Consider the following 15,443-nt stretch of genomic DNA (forward strand, 5'->3'; position numbering starts at 1 on the left):
ATAAGACACCTTTATCCAACCGTTGCTAGGAGCAAAAGTGAATAAATGGAAAGGTGAAAAAAAAAAAAAAATTGTGAACGGATGAAAATATAAAAAAAGTGAATGGATGAAAAAAAAAAAAAAAATGTGAATGGATGAAGAGATAAAAAAAGGTGTATGGATGAGAAAAAAAAAAATTGTGAATGGATGAAGAGATAAAAAAAGTGAATGGATGAAAAAAAAAAAAAAAAAAATTGTAAATGGATGAAGAGATAAAAAAAGGTGTATGGATGAAACAAAAAAAAAAAAAAAAAAATATTGTGAATGGATGAAGAGATAAAAAAAGTGAATGGATGAAAAAAAAAAAAAATATTGTGAATGGATGAAGAGATAAAAAAAGTGAATGGATGAAAAAGAAAAAAAAAAAAAAATTGTAAATGGATGAAGAGATAAAAAAGGTGTATGGATGAAAAAATATATATATACATATATATATTTTTTTCATACATGTGTTTTTTGAATGTGGTTTTATTTACGGAGATGAATGTTGTTTCTTTTCCGTACATTTCCATATATATTTACAATTTTTTTTCTACACTTTTATTATTATTAACCACCACATCGTGCCTCTTGGTGAGATTCAGTGATTTTCTCCTTTCTGCTCAGTCAGTTTTACGTTCCAAATTAGCATCTGTAAGACATATTAATTGTCTAGTAATACTGGGCTTCTTCCTCCAGATGGCGCGAGAGATTGGCTCTGCTGGGAGTGGCTGAAGTTTTGTTTAGTTTCAGTCCTATGTGTCACCTTGGCAACATCCATTCACTGAGGAGCACCAGGTAGAGGCTTGGGTTTTCCCTTCCCTGAGAGCGGAGGTGAAAACGAGGCTTGGTGTGCACTGTTATACTATATAGGGGATGGCTTAACACGTAGCCCGTGCCCCTTTGAAGACGTCTACTAATGACGAAACATGTAGGGCGTGGCTACGTTGTAAGCCGTCACGATTGCCCCATGTTATGCACGGGTTATTACGATTCTTATATGCCGGCTTGTTTTTAATTGTATTTTTACCTCACGGAGCGTGCACTCTCCGTTGCGGTCTGTACTTTTATTGAATAAATTCCGAAACTTTTTACACTATTGGAGTTCCGCTCTTTTGCTTTTTCCTTTGCCACACTGGGAGCAAGAGAGCTTTCCTTCCCCCCTCTCCAGGCGTTTCACTTGGACCAGTCCGGATCGGAGACAACATTCCTGACAGCTGCTGGGGAGATCTTCTCATTACACGGTCCCTGCAGAGGGCAAAAATCTGCATGCCTGATAGACCCTGCCAAGGAGGGGGTCCAACACGGAGGTTAAGAGTCCACCTTTATCACTTTCTCACTTATTGGAGTCACCGTCAGTGGATTTGCACCATCCTGCACATCTCTCTCCTTTGTCAATCCACTCATAGGGGGATTAGTTGCTGCTGAGCTGTATAGTGGATGGAAGCTTTTTTTCACTGATGAACTTTTTATGTTTGAACCCATGGACTGAGTTTGTTTGATTTTCAGATTTTCACGCTATTAATATCATTGTACTTCACATGTACACATTTTTTGTTTCTTCTTTGAGTTTTTATGTTTTGCACTTATATATTTCTACCACTCATGGAGTCATTTACTTGCTCTCAGTAGATTGGGGTTTTTACTACCACCCACATGTATTCACATCTATGTGTGTATTTTCATATAATGTATACCTTCACTGTCGCAGTTGCATTTAGGAGGGACATGTCCACTCCACCTGTCCAGCACATCTCCGCTACCTCTCTTCCAGTAACAGAATGGAGCCCCACTGAGCACCTAATGTGCCCTGCATTAACTTTTTCTCTTCCGTACCTGTGCACAGACTGGAGGCCTCTGTGGTGCCATTCTGCTCCAGTTGCTATGAGAGTCAGTCCGCCCACAAAGAGTGTACCAACAACTCCCTTCTGCAAGAGGCTGTCCTACCTATCACAGGTACACACTTACCACAGGCTGCATGTGAAACCTTCGTTACCCTTGGTGACCACTTGAATATTCACACTTTATACTTTTGTGCTGTTGTCTTCATACCCCAGTGTATTTCACTGACCTGACTGTGAACTATGTGATGGTTACTTGCATTACACCTCTTTAGTAACTTCGGACCAGGCAAAGACAAAGTCTCAAAAATTTAACTGGAAATTCGTAGCATTCAGAACAAGGTGCACAGTCTTATTCTAACATCCCTAATCCCTAACTCAGGCTTGGTACCGTAGCTGCCCCAGCATACCTGCACAGGATAGAGTCCATTACGGCAGAGCTCCACAACTTGTGTCTTCAGGCCAATTGTAGATCTCAGTGGTATGGCTCTCTATCCATAGGTGCCCCGGCTTCGGCAGTAGGCAACATATCCTGTAGTAAGCACGCCTCGGATCGGACACTTGTCTCATTTTATACAGCAAATGTGGGTCGGACCCAAGTAAGCCCGCCAAGAAAGATCCAGGAAGCAAGTTAACCTTCCCGATTGGGGCAGCACTAAACTCAACCTGCTTACACTGTGACATCACCGCACATGTGCTTTTTGGAGTTCTACTAGTCCCTCGGTGATCCTGTGATTGAATGACACAACTAAACACAAGCACAAGCACAGCTGTACCAAATTCAAAATACACAGGGTGCTCCAGGGAGAAGAACCCCTGGATTCAATAGGGTAGGGTTTGGGCTGTTTGGGGTGAGGGCCAGCAGAATATGACAATGTTTCATGTCAAACCCCAATTAAGAGTATAAGATACCAAATATGTCAGAAAGGTGGACCCAGCCTTTAGGGTTCTGCCAGGCTCTTCAGAGGAGGGGAAGTGCAAAATAAGTCAGTCATAAACTTAAACATAATAAGTTGTTAATGAAAAAAAGTGAATGTCGCGCCCATTGTTGTAGAGTTCAGAAATCTAAGGCCCCATATACGCGATCAGAAAATCGTACGAAAAATGCCGCTTTTGAATCGACCGTACGATAATCGGATTGTTAGTACAGAGCTTTCGAGAGCTGATCATGACAGTTCATCCAATATTATCCGATCAGACATGCACGAAAAAAAATTTCGTTTGATGCCAGATCCTACGATTTTCGTTAATTCAGTACAGCTGTCGTTCTAAAATGCAATACAAATGTATTACAACACATTACATCACTTCCGAATTCTTATTCTGTCGTACGAGAATTTTCTTGACTTTAGTAAACCCTTCAGGTTCGATCTGAAATTAGCCTGCAAAAAAAAATCTGTGTGTACCAGGCATTAGTTTATTATCCCTTTATTTAAGATGACACACGATATCAAATCCAATGCATTTCCATGATTACTAAGGTCCCACTTCATGAGGGTATTGGGAGTTGTTTAAGATCGGGAAGAATAACTTATGCCCCGTACACACGGTCGGACTTTCCGACGGAATATGTGCGATCGGAGCTTGTTGTCGGAAATTCCAACCGTGTGTGGGCTCCATCTGACTTTTTCCATGGGAATTTCTGACACACAAAGTTTGAGAGCATGCTATAAAATTTTCCAACAACAAAATCCGATCCTTTAAATTCCAATTGTGTGTAGACAAATCCGACGGACAAAGTGCCACGCATGCTCAGAATAAATGAAGAGACTAAAGCTATTGGCTATTGCCCCATTTATAGTTCAGACGTACGTGTTTTATGTCACCGCGTTCGGAATGATCGGATTTTCTGACAATTTTGTGCGACCGTGTGTATTCAAGACAAGTTTGAGCCAACATCCGTCGAGAAAAAAATCCATGGATTTTGTTGTCGGAATGTCCGATCAATGTCTGACCGTGTGTACTGGGCATTAGAGAAGGGTTCAGGAACCTGTCTTTGTGATATAGAACTGCTGAGGCTATCAAGCAGTGATTTCAAACTCTGGGCACCCCTACCATCCAACCGTGTTTATAGAGCGTTGACTATTTTCTGCAGCTGGCATGACTGTGTCTCTCTGTAAATTTCAGTAATTCAAAACAGCTAGGGTGCAATAGGACACACCTGAGAGCACTCAAACTTATTAGAAATACTGTGATTTATGTCTCGGGCCCCATCCTTGCTTCTAGGAAATAAGATGTGAAAAGAATGTGGATTCTGCTTCATCAGCATCTGTACAGATCACATTCCTCTGAGTCATTTTTTTTAGGGTCCTCTGTCTGTTCTTTTCCCTCTGGGCTAAGAACGTGAGACACACCACCAGCTTTATCATACAATAGTTAAAATATAAACTTGTGCACTGCTAAGGTGGTGATGATAAAGTAAAATTCCAACTGTGAAATAAATTAAACTAATAAGAGAACAGCTGCTACCATTCAGTAAGTGAACTCACACACTAGGAAATAGTTAAAAAAGCAATTAAGAGTTATGCCCTGTACACACGGTCGGATTAAAATGGCAACTTTCATGTTCATGGGCACATTGTTAGTTCGTATGAAACATTGTTCATTCGGAATAGAAAACACCATTGTTTTGGCCATATGCATTTGAATACATTTTTGCTAGCCTACTTCTCTTAAAATAATTTTGGAGTCTAGATGGGTTTGTAATTAGAATGTAATACAAACTAGATTCTGTGTAAGGAGAAGACACTCAGCAGCTGTTTACACATCTGGATGCTGGTGCACTAGTGTGGGACACCAGAACACCCTTTTTATTAGGGGGTCCCACACAGGTGCTCCAGTGTATGCTATAGGGGGGTCTCCATCTGTGAAGCTTGTACAGGTAAGTATTCAAGCTTGACAAAGGAAAAAAATATTTCTTCATCTTGGAACTCTGCCAAAATAGACAATTGTACCCCACTTCCAAGCAATGTTTCATATTCCTATTTCTGCCATCAAATAGCTGTGTGCTAAGTATACCAATTTTTTTTTTACATAGGGGAGAAAAGACTCGGAGGACACCACTCATCAGAAGAGACAACAGACCCCCCACCTCATGAAGAAGGTGAAATCTCCCAAAGCCAACAGGAGGAGGAGGAAGGAGACGTGGTGGAAATAGTCACCACAACAGGTAAGTGTCTGCGACCACAGGCTCAGGTAAGAGATGGATGCCGGCATATTTATAATACATGGTGTGTTTTTGTTTCTATATTTTTAGGTAATGTTGTGGATCCAGGTTATTTCACCAGTGAAAGTGCACTGATCCTGATCGTGGAGATCATGGGGTGTAATAGGGACTTGGAAAACATTCAGAAAAACATCAGTGATGTTAACCCTTTCATGACTAAGCCTATTTTTGAAATTTGGTGTTTACAAGTTAAAATCCGTATTTTTTGCTAGAAAATTAATTAGAGTACCCAAACATTATATATATATTTTTTAGCAGAGAATCTAGAGAATAAAATGGCGATTGTTGCAATATTTTTTATCACACGGTATTTGTGCAGGGGTGTTTTAAACGCAAATTTTTGGAAAAGGGACACTTTCATGAATTTTAAAAAATCCAAACAGTAAAGCTACCCCAATTTTTTTGTATAATGTGAAAGATGATGTTACGCCGAGTAAATAGATACCAAACATGTCACCCTTTATAATTGCACGCACTCGTGGAATGGCGACAAACTATGGTACCTATGAATTTCCATAGGCGACGATTTAAAATTTTTTTACGGTTACCAGGTTTGAGTTACAGAGGAGGTCTAGGGCTAGAATTCTTGCTCTTGCTCTGACGATCAAGGTGATACCTCACATGTGTGATTTGAACACCGTTTACATATGCGTGCGCGACTTCCGTATGCGTTTTCTTCGCTGCGCGAGCTCGCGGGGACAGGGGCACTTTAAAAAAAATTTTTTTTTTTTTTATTTATTTTTTTTTTTTTACTTTATAAATTGTGTTTTTAAAAAAAAAATTTTTTTTTTACTTTTATTGCTGTCACAAGGAATGTAAACATCCCTTGTGACAGTAATAGGTGGTGACAGGTACTCTTTATGGAGGGATGGGGGGTCTAAAAGACCCCCCATCCCTCCTTTACACTTCAAAGTATTCAGATCGCCGAAAACGGCGATTCTGAATACTATGTACTTTTTTAAATTCGGCGCCATTGGCAGCCGAGTAAACGGGAAGTGACGTCATGACGTCGCTTCCGCGTTTACAACGAGAAGGCTGGAACGAAGCCGCCCACAGCTTCGTTCCAGCCCGCCCCCAGCTGCCGAAGGTACCCGATCGCACGGGAGGCCCGGTACCGCTCCTCCGGTATAACAACCGAGCGGCTTTTAGCCGCATCGGTTGTTATACTCGGGTAGCCGATCGCCCGCTGGAAACAACGGTACCGGGATGATGCCTGCAGCTGCGGGCATCATCCCGGTATAACCCCGGAAAGCCGAGTACGCATATCTGCGTACGGTCGGCGGGAAGGGGTTAAAAACAAAATGAAGAACATCATTGATGTTTTAGGGAGAGTTTAAAACACCTCCAAATCCCTTCCTTTTTTTATGGTATTTGGAATGTGAACATTTGTAAAATTTGTTGCCATTTTATAGAAAAGCCAAATTTTGAAGATGCACACAGTGTGTCAACATGTGCTATCTGCCATCACGGGAGAACAATGTAGGCGTTTTGGGGGTGCACCCATTCCTCAATAATAAAGTAGCTGAGAGGAAGGGGTTGCACCCCCAAAACACGTCCCTTGATCCCCCGGGATGGCAGCTGGCACATGTTGACATTCAGCAATTTGTGTGCATCTTCAAAATTTGGCTTTTCCAGGGGTGACTTCACCCCATCTGAACGCAATATCAAACACAGTTTATAAATACTCATGTCTGATATTGCCTTCAATTTCTACAAAAGTTGAACTTTGTAAGTTCCAGATTTGTGTCTCTCTTGTTTGTTTGAAAAATGCCTGTTTTACCTTAAATGGACATTTCATTTTTTATTAATGTGACCGAAAAAATTGTTATACAACAAACATGTTGGTTTGTTTTAAAAACCTTTTAGAAATGCACATGCGATTGTGCTGGTATTAAAAAGATTGATACTCAAGAATGTATGGATTATTGTTTCAATGCTTCTAAAATTTTGTTGTGGTAAAATTGGTGTTTTCAGTGACAATGGGGGTTATTTCCTAAGGGCAAATCCACTTTGCACTACAAGTGCAGTTTCAGTGCAGGCTCAAGTGCACTTTTAGTGCAAAGTGTATTTTCCTTTAGCAAATAACACCCAACAGTGCTTTTTAATGTTACACAGTCACAACATTTTCAGGACTCCCCACATTTCTGTCAGGGTCAGCTAAAAGAAACACAAGCAGTAAATGTCACCAAAGATTTTAGTAGTTAAAATTATTTTTTTATCTTAAAAACGTATCAGACATTGTCTGGCATATTGATGGCCCCCCTATCCGCAAACTAATCAAGGTATCTAAGACGGACCTTGCGGGCACTCGGGGGGGGCAAGCCAGGACGGCCACTTTCAAGCGCTGTCAGGGTTGGTCCATTTACTTGAATTCCAGCCTCAGGCCCAACTGAGGCAGCATAGTTGGCAGAATTTCGCCTTAAAAAGTTGTGGAGAACACAGCACGCCAGGATGATATGATTCAGTTTATACTCCGCCATGTGTATGGGTGTAAGAAAATAGGCGGAACCGGCTGGCCATGATTCCAAACGTGTTCTCCACCACTCTTCTGGCTCTGGCCAACCGGTAATTAAAAACCCTCTGGTCCGGGTTGAGGGTCCTCATAGGGAATGGCCGCATAAGATGGTCCCCCAGCGCAAACACTTCATCCGCAACGAAGACGAATGAGAGTCCTTCCACATTGTCTTCTGGAGGTGGCAAGTCCAAGCTGCCATTCTGGAGACGCCTGTAGAACTCCGTCTGGGCAATGACTCCACCATCGGACATCCTCCCATTCTTCCCCACGTACACATACAGGAACTCATAAGTAGCCGACACCACTGCCAACATCACAATACTATTGAACCCCTTATAATTATAATAGTATGACCCCGAGTTGGGTGGTGGGACGATGTGGACGTGTTTCCCATCAATTGCTTCTCCGCAGTTTGGAAGGAAACTGTGGAGTCAAACAAGAAAAATAAATTAATCATTTTGCACATAAACATGGAAAGCAGATTAGACACAAACATTCTTGGCCAACATCAGTATAACATTTATTTTAGGGAGTATTTAAAGACCAAGGTATAAGGTCCACCTATCAGATTCCTCCCCCCCCCCCCATGGGCCATTTGGAAAATTTTATGGGGGGGAGATGTTTTGGACAGGTAACCCTCTCCACTTCATTGAGAGATGAATGACTAAATAATGTGGATTACTTTGGCCAGCCCCTCCTTACTTTACACTATTGGCAGCCCACTGGACAGGTAAGAAGGGTCATAATACAAAAATATAAATACACTCTGTACACATTTTAGCACATTTTTACATACTGCTATTACCTATCAAGATAATAATAGGATACAAAAACTTCAAACAGTACCACTTAAAAGTATTCAGGCAGGCTCTTGCACTACATGCTTTGGGGAATTCATCCATAAATCTGACCACAAAAGAGGTGGGTATAGTGTGTATGGGTTTGGCAAAGTCAGCAGATAGAGGATTGTTATCAGCTGAGTTAGCAGTTGGGGGAGGGAGGGTTCCAAATGATTTTGGGACACCAAAAAAAGCCCCTGCCACTCTGCCTGAATTTAAAGCACAAATTACATTTTTACACATTTTAGGGTGTAAAGCACTACTATGGAGCTGACAAAATACATTGTTAAGTGACTACATGAGGTGACTATAGGTCCAGGAGAGCATGCTGGGGAGGTAAGTGAAGGCAAATATGTATGAAGGACAAAAATTACATAAAAATCCAGCATGCATGAGGACAAAGGGGACATTCACAGCATATTACAATCATGGTAATTAGGGAATGAGGAAAGAAATACAATATATTATCAAACATTATATACAATAAAGTGTGATGTTAAAGGATAAAAATCTTACCTTAATTTACTCCTTCTGCAGGACCTGAATGATGGCAGAACAGGTCTCTGGGATAATGATCCCCAGAGCCTGGGGGGAGATGCCTGTTGAAAACTTGCGGTCCTGCAGGCTTCTCCCCGTCGCCAAGTACTGCTGGGTGGCAACTAGCCTCTGCTCTGGAGTGATGGCTTGCCTCATGCAGGTATCCTGACTGCTGATATAAGGGGTCAGCAAAGCCAACAAACGGTGAAAAACGGGGTCCGTCATCCTGAGAAAGTTCCTGAAATCGTCAGGATTATTCTCATGGATCTCACGGAGCAAAGGCATGTGACAGAACTGGTCATGCTGGAGCAACCAATTCTTGGTCCATGAACTCCCCCCCACCCTGTTCATGGACTGGACTTGTGTTAAGGTAAGGGCCCCAACACCAAGCCCCCGCACAGCACGAACTCTACAAGGAGTAGGTATACGCAACATGGCTAGAAAACGGTCGGCTGCTCAGAACGAAGTAACAGAACGCACTGAAGAACAGCAAGGCCTGTGAAGAGCGACCTGAAAATCAGTAAGGAACGAACACGAACACAACGACAAGTCAATTGTACTCGCTGCACGCACTGAAGACCAGATACAAACACACAAGCACAAACTGAACAGCAGAAAACGATCTGAAAACCACGAGTCTGAAAAAGCGCGAATCGTCTCTCACCAAACTTTTACTAACATGAGATTAGCAAAAGGAGCCCAAAGGGTTCCGCGCTTGGTTCTGAACTGCCCTTTTATAGTCTCGTTGTACGTTGTGTACATGACCACGTTCTTGGCGATCGGAAATTCAGACAACTTTGTGCAACCGTGTGTATGCAAAACAAGTTTGAGCCAACATCCGTCTGAAAAAATCCATGGATTTTGTTGTCGGAATGTCCGATCAATGTCCGATCGTGTATACTGGGCATAAGAGTAATAAAGAGCAAGAGTAAGAGTAATAAAAGAAGATCTTCGGTGACCAGGAACACCAGCTTCAATAATAAAGGGCACACTCTTATTGTACAAAACAATCCTCAAGTGTCATTTAAAATATACAGAAAGAGTTCATTGTGCAATACTGTTAAAAATGGATTTTATTGTCACATAAAAATGTGCATTCACACTCCTCATCTTGTATTAAATGCAGTTAATATCTCCAAGACACGAGCTCCTCGCCTCCTCACCGCTAATTCCGATGTACGAGACACCAGAAGTGACATCACCAGCTCCACCCGACATGTTGCTTTACTTGGCATGTGACTTCTTCCCTTTTTCTATTCTATTTTTAACGGTATTGCGCAATGAACTCTTTCTATATATTTTGAGCGACACTTGAGGATCATTTTGTACAGAAAGAGAGTGCCCTTTATTCTTGGAGCCGGTGTTCCTGATGACCAAAGAAGCAAAGATCTTCTTTTATTACTCAAGGCTTGAATAGACCCTGGTGGGTCTTTTTTTGAGGTGAGCGGCCATTTCACTCAGCAGTGATTGGTGGAGGTGATTGCACATACATTGTTTTGAGTCATGAATTGCATCACTTATTTACAAGCAAGAGAGACATTTATTTTTCTTCGAATTATAACAAGTTTTTGGACTTTTGTTTCATCTTTTGGACTTTTTTATACAGATTTAATTTTTCACCTTTATATTTTTATTGTTTAGATGTGGAGTTTGATCGTTTTGAATAAGCGCACCATTAATTGCTTTTTTAACTTTATCATACTATGCCTCTTCCAACTGCCATTGTCTGCTGTAGAAGTTCACTATACAGCAAGATCACATCATTGTGATGTGGTACCACATGCATGTTATGCACATTATGTCATGCATCCACTTACATTGTTGTGAGACAGCCCATTTACTTATATAGGCTGTCAATGCACCACAACGGACCTAAATATGCATCTGCACATTTTTTAGGGTGTATTATTGTACATTATAGGAGAGATTGACTAAAACCGGTGCACACAGAATCTGGTGCTGCTGTGCATAGTAACCAATCGGCTTCTAAATTCAGCTTGTTCAGTTAAGCTTTGACAATAAGGCTCTGTTCACATCTGAGCGATCCGAATCTTGGGCGGAATTGCCGCGCTTCTGCCCGCGATTTGAAATAGCGGCAAATCGCAGAATGCCCGTGCGATCCCCCTCACTTCTGATGGCACTTTGCAAGGTGCCTTGCAAGTTTGGGGCTGCATTTCTGCAAATGGAGTTGGAGATTTGGTTAGGATCAATGGTGTCCTCAATGCTGAGAAATATGCAGATACATATCCATCATGCCATAACATTAGGGAGGCATGTTATTGGCCCCAATTTTATTCTGCAGCAGGACAATGACTCCAAACATACAGCCAATGTGGTTAATAATAAGAATAGACTATAAGATACTGGGTTTAATTCACCAAATTAGTCACAGGCTCCTCGGAGGGCTCCCCGCCCCTCATTGCCCCTCTCCCCATCTTATCTTCTTCCCCTCTTTCTTTCCTATTTATTTTTATATTTCTTCACTAAACCTCAAGGTATCGTCTGTAGCTCACGCCAAACCAGCACACTATCTTCTTGTCCCCTCTAGGCTTATTTCTGCCTACCATTACATGTTCTATTCTCAGGTGGGCTTCGCACCAGCCATCGACTAGGATGAGTACTTCAATAGCTCTCTCTTGTTATAGCCTGGCCTTTTGGCCTGTAATATGGATACACATTAACATCAAGTGCTGCTCTGTACACCACCATTACTCTGCCTATGCCGCCCCAAGCCTTTGAAGCGCACATTATTTAAGTATCTGAATGTTGTACGGTGCATCTTTTCCCTCCAATTAAGCAGAACTATATGTCATAATAGCACCTACAGTGCCTTGAAAAAGTATTCGTAACCCTTGAAGTTTTCCACATTTTGTAATGTTACAACCAAAAACGTAAATTTATTTTATTGGGATTTTATGTGATAGTCCAGCACAAAGTGGCACATAATTGTGAAATGGAAGAAAAATAATAAATGGTTTTCCAATTTTTTTAAAAATAAATATCTGAAAAGTTTGGTGTGCATTTGTATTCAGCCCCCTTTACTCGGATATCCCTAACTAAAATCTAGTGGAACCAATTGCCTTCAGAAATTACCTAATTAGTAAATAGAGTCCACCTGTGTGTAATTTAATCTCAGTATACAGTGCCTTGAAAAAGTATTCATACCCCATTGACATTTTCCACATTTTGTCATGTTACATCCAAAAATGTAAATGTATTTTATTGGGATTTTATGTGATAGACCAACACAAAGTGTTACATAATTGTGAAGTGGAAGGAAAACGATAAATGGTTTTAAATTTTTTTTACAAATAATTATCTCCAGTGCTTGCTCCTTCCTCAGGCCTAAGGAAGGAGCAAGAATGCTCCGACCGCGAAGCCACCTCCTCTCACCCTGCACTGTCATCTCTGATCGCTCCTGTGTTCCCTGCCATTCTTATAGGCTGTGAATCCTGGAATCCACCTGCACGAACTGTCAGCTGCACTTCAGAGACACGGACGTTTGGGAGAAAACCACCCCCGGATTTTGCTGTAGGATTACTATCATGCTTGTGTTTATGCTCCCTTTGTGAGTAGTTTCACTTTTGACTTATCATTAAATGGTTTACCAATACTGCACTTAGAGGCGCTGTGTTTCTTTTCCTTTGTTGCATTGCAGAGACTGCTTCTAGCTCTTCACACTGGCTGCTCTTAGTGCTGGCACATGGATTTCTCTTCCTCTTCATCTTAGAGACTGTTGCTATGGACTTTGTCCCTCCTATTGAGAGACTCTTTATAACACATTTATTTGATCTGTGTACACCTCCAGGGTCTCTCCTCAAATGAGTGTTGAGTTTATTTTTTGTTTCTTTGCAAAATAGCTCCAGCTCTGTCAGATTGAATGGAGAGCGTCTGTGAACAGCAATTTTCAAGTCTTGCCGCAGATTCTCAATTGGATTTAGGTCTGGATATGCTTTGATCTAAACCATTCCATTGTAGCTCTGGCTGTATGTTTAGGGTCGTTGTTCTGCTGGAAGGTGAACCTCCGCCCCAGTCTCAAATCTTTTGCAGACTCCAATGCCCCGTGCACACAATCAGGTTTTCCGACAACAAATGTTGGCTAGCAGGTTCTCAAATTTTCCGCCAACAAATTTTTATTGTCGGACTTTCCAATTGTGTGTACACAAGTCCATCGCACAAAAGTCCACGCATGCTCAGAAGCAGAAGTGGCCGGTCTTGTAAACTAACGTTTGTAATGGAGAATTAACATTTGTGACGTGGCAAATTAGGAACTCTCCAAATGTAGCGCACATTCTCTTCTTCTTTAATGGGATAATAATGAAGCTGCTTTGCTGGTGATACTGATGGAGTTATTGCAAATGAATTTTCAAAGACTTTTTTTTCAAGTGATATCAAGAATAATAATAATAATAGCGCAAAATAAAAAACGCAAAAAGAAAAGCGCGAATCAACACTCACCAAACTTCTACTAACATGAAATTATCAGAAGGAGCCCAAAGGGTGGCGCTAAAGAGCTTAAAAACCACGTAGTACGTCTAGTACGTCACTACGTTTGTAATTGTTGGCCAACATTTGTGTGACCGTGTGTATGCACGACAATTTGGAGCCAACAACCTTCGAACAAAATTCCATGGTTTTGTTGTCGGAAAGTCTGACCGCGTGTACAGGGCATAACAGGTTTTCCTCTATGATTGCCCTGTATTTGGCGCCATCCATATTCCCATCAACTCTGACCAGCTTCCCTGTCCCTGCTGAAGAAAAGCATCCCCACAACATGATGCTGCCACCACCATGTTTTACGGTGTCTATAGTGTGTTCAGGGTAATGTGCAGTGTTATGCCCTGTACACACGGTCGGACTTTGATCGGACATTCCGACAACGAAATCCTAGGATTTTTTCCAACGGATGTTGGCTCAAACTTGTCTTGCATACACACGGTCACACAAAGTTGTCGGAAAATCCGATCGTTCTAAACGCAGTGACGTAAAACACGTACGTCGGGACTATAAACGGGGCAGTGGCCAATAGCTTTCATCTCTTTATTTATTCTGAGCATGCGTGGCACTTTGTCCGTCGGATTTGTGTACACACGATCGGAATTTCCGACAACAAGGTCCTATCACACATTTTCCGACCGTGTGTACGGAGCATTACCGTTCCGCCACACCTAGTATTTTGCTTTTAGGGCAAAAAGTTCAATTTGGTCTCATTTGACCAGAGCATCTTCTTCCACATGTTTGCTGTGTCCCCCACATGGCTTCTCTCAAACTGCAAACAGGACTTCTTATGGCTTTCTTTCAGCAATGGCTTTCTTCTTGCCACTCTTCCATAAAGGCCAGATTTGTGAAGTGCAAGACTTATGCCCTGTACACACGGTCGGATTTTCCGACGGAAAAAGTGCGATCAGATTGTGTTGTCGGAAATTCCAATCGTGTGTGGGCTCCATCAGACTTTTTTCGTCGGAATTTCCGACACAAAAAGTTTGAGAGCAGGCTATAAAACTATCCGACAACAAAATCCGCTCGTTTAAATTCTGATCGTGTGTGTACACAAATCCGACGCACAAAGTGCCACGCATGCTCAGAATAAATTAAGAGACGAAAGCTATTGGCTACTGCCCCGTTTATAGTCCCGACGTACGTGTTTTACGTCACCGCTTTCAGAATGATCGGATTTTCCGACAACTTTGTGCGACCGTGTGTATGCAAGACAAGTTTGAGCCAACATCCGTCGGAAAAAAATCCATGGATTTTGTTGTCGGAATGTCCAATCAATGTCCGATCATGTGTACAGGGCATAATAGTTGTCCTGTGGAGAGATTCTCCAACCTGAGCTGTGGATCTCTGCAGCTCCTCCAGAGTTACCATGGGCCTCTTGGCTGCTTCTCTGATGAATACTCTCCTTGCCCGGCCTATCAGTTTAGGTGGATGGCCATATTTTGGTAGGTTTGCAGTTGTGCCATACTCTTTCAATTTTCAGCTGATGGATTGAATTGAGATGTTCAAAGCTTGGGATATTTTTTTTATAATTTAACCCTGCTTTAAACTTCTCCACCACTTTTTCTGTACTACTTTTTGCAATTTCGGGCTGCGATTTACATTGACATCTGTGCAGAAACCTGCACAGATGTCTCTGAAAATGCGGACGAATTTGGGACTGACATGCGGGAGTGAAATTGTGCGAGTTCAGCTGAACTCGCACGGCTTCATTCCCGCAGCTCAGTGTGAACCTGGGCTTCATGGAGCACTGTTCAATCGATCATCCCAAAATGGAAAGAGTATGGCACAACTGCAAACCTACAAAGACATGGCCATCCACCTAAACTGACAGGCTGGGCAAGGAGAGCATTAATCAGAGAAGCAGCCAAGAGGCCCAAGGTAACTCTGGAGAAGCTGCAGAGATCCACAGCTCAGGTGGGAGAATCTGTCCACAGGACAACTATTAGCCATGCACTCCACAAATCTGA

General features: G+C 41.9%; 1 long non-coding RNA gene across 2 annotated transcripts in view; it reads left to right on the plus strand.

The window, feature by feature from the left end:
- Positions 1-15,443, plus strand: part of LOC141134626 (uncharacterized) — a 58,660-nt gene that overhangs the window by 13,457 nt on the left and 29,760 nt on the right. The window contains exons 2-3 of one of the 2 annotated variants that reach the window (XR_012243243.1): positions 4,897-5,028; positions 5,116-5,931. This is a non-coding gene — a long non-coding RNA (uncharacterized lncRNA). Of the gene's footprint in view, positions 1-4,896; positions 5,029-5,115; positions 5,932-15,443 lie in introns of those variants that run through there. The other variant, XR_012243244.1, reaches the window with a different exon arrangement.

This window comes from Aquarana catesbeiana, linkage group LG03 (genome assembly GCF_042186555.1).
Source record: "Aquarana catesbeiana isolate 2022-GZ linkage group LG03, ASM4218655v1, whole genome shotgun sequence".
In the NCBI taxonomy this organism is placed as follows: Eukaryota; Metazoa; Chordata; class Amphibia; order Anura; family Ranidae; genus Aquarana; species Aquarana catesbeiana.